A 9,087-nucleotide genomic window follows, 5' to 3' on the forward strand; every position below is an offset into this window, starting at 1 on the left:
ATCTTAGAGGAGTCATTCTTCAAATCCAGAGGTTACCAAAATGATAATGATCTAATGAGAGAGACAGCATCCATTTTTTTCAGCTATTTACTCCAAAGCAATGAAATAGGAAGGCAATGAAAAGAAATCACGCTGGTTATTAATAAAGAATGAGAAAGAAAAAAAAAGGTGGGAAGGAAGGAAGGAGTCACAGTGGAAGATGAAACGTTTTAGGAATTGAGTTTCTGGCTCCTGGAATAGTGGTAGCTCTTCTTGTCCAGTCTGGTGACAGTTTGCACACTGACTGTGCAGAACTCCATGGCATGCTGTAGCACAAGGCTTGTAGTGTGACGGTTTCGATTTTTCATCTCTTAAATGCGTAAGTTCAAAGGTAAATTGATTCGTTGATGACATTCTCATGGTTATGTGCTCATCTCTGGCCTGGGCATACTCTGTTCTTAGTTGATAACATATCTTTTTTTTTTTTTTTTTTTTTTTGCATTGCTGTGTGTTTAAACTTGTATCTGTGATTTGACTCTTTACGAATCAATATGCAAATGTTAATACCAGAAATAAAGGGGGTGACCTGCAGTCCCACATATAACAAAACACACACACACAAATCTTGCCCACATCAGTTTTGTTGTTGAATTATAGAAATTATTAAGGGTCCTTAGAGATTGTCTAGAGTAGACTGTTCACTACCCAGACTTAAAAAATGATACCAAGGAAGTTAGATGCTTTGTGCAAAGTTATGGCTTCATCATGATCATTTGTGTGTAGAAATGTATACCAGACAGCATACCAGATTGTGATACATGAGGGTTTTTTACTCATAAAAAATTAACGGACAAATATTTCCAATTATAAGGATTCTTATGGGGAAAAGGAAGTAAAAGGATTAAAAGAGAGGAAGAGTGAAGCATGTAGAGGAGGGCACTTAGCATTAATTTCAGTAACTTCTGGGCCAGTAATCTTCTATGTGCATTTTATTCAGTCCTCATGCTAACCCTACATAGTAGACAGTATTCTCAATCAATAAATAACAGAATTGCTGTCTTGAGGGACTAAAAATCTTGCTAAACTAATAAAACAGGGTTTCAATTCAAGTCTGTCTCAGTGGAAATGTCAACTTATTTACTTAACAAAACCTTTAGAATTTAAAACATAGGAGATAATACTTACACTGGTATGTAGCTTTTATATTTTCCCACAATTCTTTATTACCCACCAGTCGTTTATTTTAAATATTTTTGAGAACTTACTGCTGGTAGCCTCTATCCTATGTGCAGAGGGTTAGAAATAGACCTTCTGTCCCTTGGAGCTTACCATATGGTATTGTTGCTCAGAAAAACATGGCAATGTGTCATAAGAGAGACATAAGTGACCCAGCAATTCAGAGGTAGGAATCATCACTCTGTTCTTAAACCATCAGTGATATTCATGGAAGAGATAGCTTTTTTTTTTCTGACTGCGAGCGACTGGGCGAATGACATTTGATGAGAAGGGAAGGCATGAGTCAATTATCAGGGGTTTGAAAGCAGAGAACATATTTAAGACGTTTTGAGTACAATCTGACCAAGTGTCCTTACTGTGAAAAAGTGTATTACAAAATGCTTCAGGATAGATAAACTGAGACGTTATTCCAGGGGTCTTTGATGCCAATGGTAAGAATTTTCAGTCTTATCCAGGAGGCAATGCAAAGCCACAGAAAGTTGTTGAGAAGTTGTAGCATAACCTCACCAGAATTGGTTTGAAAACTTTCTCTAACACTTACCAGTGTACAACACTGACCAAATTACTCATTATTTTTAAGTATTGATTTCCTCATCTGTAAAATGTGAAAGAAAATGCCTTGCATTAGTCACTCCTTGCCACAATAAAACTGTGTAACAAAACCTCTTCTAGTTTTGTACTCTATAATCAGAAGTATGTGTTCTCATGCTCACAATGTGTAGATGGACTGTGTATCACCTGACCTAGCGTGGGCTCGGTGGAGCAACCCTGCTTCTGCTTGCTGGCAGGGTTCACTTCCACCCCTTGTGTGTTTATTCTGGAGTCCAGATTGAAGGGTGACAGTCACTAGCAGTGTGTAAGGACCTCTTGGAAAAAGGTTTAAGATAGATATATGCAGGCAGGAAGTATATTGGGGAGGCTCTTGGGATGAATATCTGTGGGATTAAAAGGGAAATAAGATTAAGCAAGAGGAAGAGTAAAACTCAATGATGTCACAACCAAGGTCTCAGCTAATTTCACTGGATGCTCTGGAGCTAAGATCATGCATCAGAGTAGTGCCACCTGCGTGGATACTGAATTCAATTCGGACACCATGTCCAACAAGTCCTTAAATTATCTGGGCATTATTCTGCTTTACCAAATGTGTAGTTACCACTGAAAATCCCTTTTAAGAAAGGACTGGGGAAAATACTACAAGATTCTTCTGCTATGTGGTTGCAGTATTTTTCCTCCCTGGGGCCTGGTGAGTCCAGTATTTGTGTATTAGGACCAAAATCTGGCCCAGATCTGGAACCAGACAAAATATTATGACATTCTTTTAGGGGTCAACTGCTCCCTGACTCTTAATCTTCCCTCCTGGATCGCTTCTTATTGCGCAGGTTCAGTAGTACTGATAACAGCTCCCTATTTATTTCACTCTGATGAAAACTTTGCTCTATGAACTGTCTCCATAATTCTTAGTGGGTCAAGGCCCCTTGATGACCTTTACCATCTTGCCTCTCATTTTGGTAATTGAACTCATCTCACTTGACAAAGTAAGCGCTGCTCCCTGCCCTGTGTTGTTTGGGGGTCCTTTTGTATCCATTGTTCCTGGTAGCCTGGTTGAGTAACAGCGTCTTTTACCGTGAGACCTGGCCGACCGGGGTGAGAGGTCACTGAACTCGGAGATGGTGACTCTTTCACCAGCACATCCCTTACAGCTTCTGTAAACGACTTATCCCCTGGACCCTACCGTTACATTATCCTCTGGTCGGTTTTCTGGTCTTAGATGATACATCCACTTCTCTGAGCCTTTGTTTTTCTTTTATTCCACTTTATTCCATGACAATTCTAGATTTCTACCTCACTCCATGTGGCCCAAAGCTTTTCCCACACTTCCAGGAGCCATCCTTCAGCATGCCTACACCATCACCAAAGACTTTGTGGGGTATTTAATTTATATCATGGAACAGTGCTCCTATATCAATATACTCTTTTTCATGCAAGTGTATATCTGACATCTCTTGATCTAGCATCCTGAGAATCCAGTCCATGTATATTTTAGTGTCTTTTATGGAAAAGTGTTGGCTACATCTTGTAGTTCCTTCTGGATGCACTTTCTTTTCTTTACTTGCAGACCCACCATTTTCTCCAACTGGGATATCTTTTGACTTAATATTATTGTTTTTAATGATTGGCTTAGTGACCAAGAGGAGAGGTGGAGGGGAGCAGGTCCTGAGTAGGGGGTGGTACATTTTGTGTTGTAGGGAATAGGTCTATGAATTGTTTTCAATCAATGGAGAGAGAGAGGGAGATAGAGAGAGAAAGGGGTGTTCCAGCCTTTGAAAAAGAGGAGTGGGCTGCGTTTGTAAGCTCATGTGAAGCAACCAGATGTCCCTATCCCATGTGGCAGGCTCTCATTCTTTCCCAGTTATCACCTTGACTTTGACATAAGTTAAAGTTTTGTTTGGAATTTCATCTTTCTCTAGTGCACGCCTTCTCTTACAATCAGCAACATTCTCTGACAACCCACTGCAGGAGAGAAGAATCTTGTTGACTTTCACGCTTACTTTAATAACCCAGTAATAACTATTAGCTTTTTTATTATCTTCTCTCGAGCACGAATCTAGCATAGTGATGGCCACCAGATTCCATTTTCTTTAGAATCAGTCCTTCCCCCAATATTACTCAAATTCCTGATATGCTGTATCAGCTCATATATTATCTTCTACCATTGTACCATCTCAGTTCATCATCAAAGAAAATTTTAACAATCGGCCTGCTTCCATGTTTCAAGGGCATTTGATGCTCTATCTTCCCCCATGTATAGGGTACCAAGCTGCAAAATCCCATTTTAGTTTCTCAGACCACCCCTAGTACCAGCTGTCACGGGTTGGGTTCTTGTGAGATGGGTTCATTCTCTGAGATGGGGACTGTAGAAAGCAAGGCTAGACAGAAAGGGAAGTTGAGTTGTGCCGTATCCCTACCAAGGGCCCCCACTGACCTTGTGGGAAGCTCAGGAGCTCCAGGGCAGGGAGGCCCATGTGGGGGTGACGGAATGAGGCCTTTTCATCCCTGGACTGACCGATCATTAAATAAGCACACCTCCGGGAAGGAAGCAGAACCTTGGAAAAGATCATTTTCTTCAGCTGAAGCAGTCCTTAAAGAGGGCTGATGGCCAGGGCTGATCTCCTGGCAGTAGTCCCAGCGCCTGGTGGGTGGTACTTCTGATGTTATTTCTGTCGGGATGTCTGGCAGCGTGTCATGGCATCCACTGCCATCACAGTGTCCACTGCTTTAATTCTAGCTCGGAAATCACCCCACGGCCTCTGACTCTCCTAATCCTCACTCCACCAAACAGCTGAACAAAGGTCACCAATGGCCTCCTTATGGCCATTCTGGCCAAAAGCTCTGCAGCTGGATTATGTCCTCAGTCTGACCCATCCCTGTGCTTTTCTGTCTCCTAGGTAGCAGAAAGTATGAGTCAGTGAGAGAAAAATACTGGCTCCATATAGATAAGGGATTGTGTCTTTATTGTAAGTGATTCCCTCATAACGCATTATGCAAATCTGGACTTGGACTCACTATATTTTATGTCACTCTTTCGCATTTGTGTCTGTTTCCTACTAAAGACTAAAATTCTTGAAGACGGACCCACCTCTATTTGTATTCCCATCAGCTATTACCGTTGCTAACACAGATTATGCTAGTTTCCTTCTCCATTCTCTCCATGGTGACAGTGGTCCAGAGAGAAAACATTACGAGGTAACACCTGTGAAGATGCTACCACAGCAGGTCAAGTGACAGAAATCAAAGCTGAACTAGGAGGTGACAATGGGGACAGGAAAAGCAATAGGTAAGAAAGATAAAATGGAATTGATTTGACAGGAATTGATGATGAATTTCCTATGACAGTTTAGGGAAAGGTAGTGGGAACAATAAGGATGTTAAGGATGCAGAGGACACAGGAAGACTGGTTTGGCAGCAAAGGAAAATGATAACCTCACTTTTGGACATTCGACTTGAAGGCTCTTGGAGTCCTCAATTTGGAAATATCGAGAAATCTACTGAAAATGTGAGACTGGGCATTGGAAGGTAGAGGCACCAGAAACATAAACCCCAAAATTATATGGATAATGCAGATAATGGAAACCACTGGAGTCCGTTGCCTGAAAGAGCCTGTGGAGAATACAGAGAAGAAAATCATGAGTTGAACTTGGGCAACACATGTATTTGAAGACATAGGAAAAGTAAGACACCAAGAAGGGAAAGAAGAAGAGGGGAGAATAAAACAAACATAGTGTGGTATCTCTGATGCTATTAAAAGGAACACTTCAAGAAGGATGAAGCAGTAGAGGTAGCAGTGTTACCAGGACATCAAAGAGAGTGAGGAAGGTGACGAAGGGAACGATGAGCTCAGCAATTATCCTAATTCCATTAACAAATGTATATTTGAGCGTCTGTTTTGTTTCAGACCTTATGACAGGCATCTTTAGACGCAGCAAAACACAAGATTGATACAGTTGTAGTTCCTCTGGAAACAAAAACATCCTTGAGAGAGCAGTTTCACTAAGGAGCTGGGAGCTAAAAGAATGTAATTAGTCTCACAAACAAGGCTCTAGACTAGAGAGGTCACATGTCTTTACCGGCTTCTGTCATTTGAATTCTGCTACTTTTTCCCCCTTTATGGGTGATGCCAGGCAGTGTTTACTGATTTTACAAATGAAGTCAGCACTGAGAAATTAAGGGTCTTGCCAAATTCACAAAGTGAGGTAGTGACAAAGCTAGGAAAAGAATCTGATTCTCTTTTCTGTTGTGTTTTCACTGTGCAAATCTGCATATTTATTAGAATTTGAAGCAATTGCAGAACTTAGAGGTTTAACATTTCATATCAGGATATCATCATTATTTTGTTATTTTGGTTACAAATGAAACGTAAGAAAATAACATCCCTTCATGGTGCTGGGCACTGAGATTTAAGGGTGAGCAGGACAGAGCAGGCCCTGCGTTCACAGACAATACAGCAAAGTAGGGGAGAAAAAAAAACAATTCACAAGAGAAAAAAGAAAGTCTTCTGAGACCTCTGGAGAAAAAAATATGGATTAATATTTGTACTTTATTATCATTTAATCATTTCATACAGATGTCTGCTAACCCATTCTGACTCTTATTCAGTCAAGCAATTTATAGAAAAATTTTACTTTCTAGAACTGTTGGCACATTAATTTTAAGGTGGTAAATTCACTTACTGATCATTTACCCTGATGTATGTAAGTTCATATAGAATTCTTTGTCCTTATATAACCTTTACATCACGTGAGTTCAGACTAAATACAGGCCCTATTTCCCATACCCCACACTTTCATTGTTCCAGAATAACATAACTTTGCATTTCAGTGAATCAATAATATAATATAGTGTAATATAATACAGTTGTAATAAAATCTTTACATATATTATAATCTAAATTTATGTATTATATTTTTATAATATATATATTACATAGTATGATTAATCATAAAATAATTAATCATAAGCCTAGGTTTTTAATCCATGCATGCAAACACTACCTGTCCTCTGCTTACCAGTAACTTGCTGGGTAATTCAAAGGAATCACAAAGATTAAGTTTCAGGCTTTATTCTGGAAGAGCTCCCAACCTCAAGAATAGCAGGATGGGAGGACTTCCATAAAAATGCATTTCCCAGAGAAGTGAAATCTACTCTACAGGGGATCAAATTAACACAAGCAAAAGAAGATTATTCAGGAGATCTGTTTCTCAAAGGCACGGCTTCTCCCTGAGACTGTCCTGAGTGTCTTAATCATATACGGCTGTCTCAGGGTCGTTCTGTTCCACACCACCCAGGACACATGGTATAAAGCTCTGTACGGGGGCTTAAGAGGCAACCAAAGTATAGAAGTTGCTTGTACCATCCGCAAATAATTTCAGTCTGTTAGATCTTTAGTTTTTTCCTCTTTTCTGCAGCTGTCTATCTATTCAGTCTTCTTTGATTCTATAAAATAGAAAATAAACACACACACAAAAGAAATGACGTACCCAAATCAAGTGCCTTAATGGCTATGCTAGAGTTAAATTCCAGTTCTGCCCTGTTTTTGTTGTATAAGTCTAATTATGTATTTCATGTATTGCTATTGGACTTCTGTAGAGAATTTCTTCACTTGGTAAGAATGTTTATCTACTCACCATGGTGGTGTACTGTTTGAAGGATTTATTGGTAAGGTTCACCAAGAGTTAATAAGTATTTAAAGGCAGTCTAGGTAGAGGGTCTCCCAGCTCAAGCCAGTTTCAGGAAGGTCAAATCCCCAGGAAAGGTAATTCGTCGTTACTGGCTGACACTATTAGCAGCCAGAAGGTGGCAGCAGGGGTGATGAATGTTGTCACTAACTAACGAGACATAGGCTATTCCCTCAAATCCATTTTACCAAGTCAGATCCTTACTGACTTCAGACCACGATCTGTTCCAGTGGCAGCAGCACTACTTTCTCTGGCTAGATGAAGAGAATAAATTATAATATAAAATACTCAACCTTTGGGACCCAAGCTTCCTGCCTCCCTCTTGGTTCAGTAATTGACTTATAATAAGGACCCTTCCCAGGCTACGGTTGTTGAAGGAATAAGTGTGCTATTTCTACAGTAACGTTTTCTACCTGACCATTTATTCTTGGCAGTACATGCTAACATATATTATTACCTTGTGCATGATAAATAATTCATACGATGTCTCGTATTATTCAGGATTTTTCTGTGAGAAACTGACACCACTCCATTCACTGAAATCTTAATAATTATTGCTCTTAATACACTTAGATCATCATAATCAGGCTAAATTCCTTTTCCCCCAAATTTAGATAGATGGAGAAACACAATAAGTATTTTAAGAAGTATTATATTCTTGAATTTCTTGCTTAATACATTATATTATGAAAAATTTGTAAAAGTGGCACAAATATCTGAAAGCCCATAGTGAGAACTGACATGTTATTGGCATTTGTTTAGGATTTTCTTATGATACTAGTCATTTTAGGAAAGCGGAGAGAGAGATAAGTCTATAACTAGAATGAGGGCAAAGGTTTATAGATTGACTTGATACATTTTGGAAGGAGTAGACTAAATTGTAGAAACAGAACAGAGGGCAAAAGAATTTAATGACGAAGACCACACTGCTTTGAATATCTCATAATTATATTAAATGTAATAGACCATATTATGATGACACTTGAGAGCCTAATTTTGAGCTGCTGAATTAAATAGACATAGGGTGTTCTCCGAAGCTTTCCCCCAACCCCCCACACAATAATTAGATGCCATCAAAACACTGCCTTCTTTTTCTTAATAAATCTCTAGTGCAACCCAATTTTCAACAATCTAAAGAGAAACTTTCATTTTCACTCTATAGCTGTAGTAATACAATTACTCACTGATTATTCTGGCAAAAGGAATCTCGGATTTCAGAGTAAGAAATGCTTCAAACTTCTAGCATTTTAGGGTTAATTTAGTTTGAAGATTTACAATTGGGAAGAAGAAATTGTTGGTTTTCTTAAAAAAAATTGTCTCTGTTATAGATACATTGACACCAAAAATAAATAATTAAGGTATTCCATAAGTATTTACTCAGTGCCAACTCTGGTCTGATACTGCGAATTCAGAAGTGAACAAACAGCTAACAATTCCTGCCTGTTTGGAGCTTCCATTTCAGTGGACTCTCTTGTTTACACTGAGATTTAAAGAGCTTTCACTCTCTGTTCCTTTCCATCTACTTAAAGTCCTATAAAGAATAACTGGGCAGCCATTATTAGTAACAGTTTCTAAAAATTATGAGAACAAAGCTTAGTTAAGTGATTTCCCCCAAATCATGCCAGGTGGCAGAAAACAC

This window comes from Camelus ferus, chromosome 2 (genome assembly GCF_009834535.1).
Source record: "Camelus ferus isolate YT-003-E chromosome 2, BCGSAC_Cfer_1.0, whole genome shotgun sequence".
Lineage (NCBI taxonomy): Eukaryota > Metazoa > Chordata > Mammalia > Artiodactyla > Camelidae > Camelus > Camelus ferus.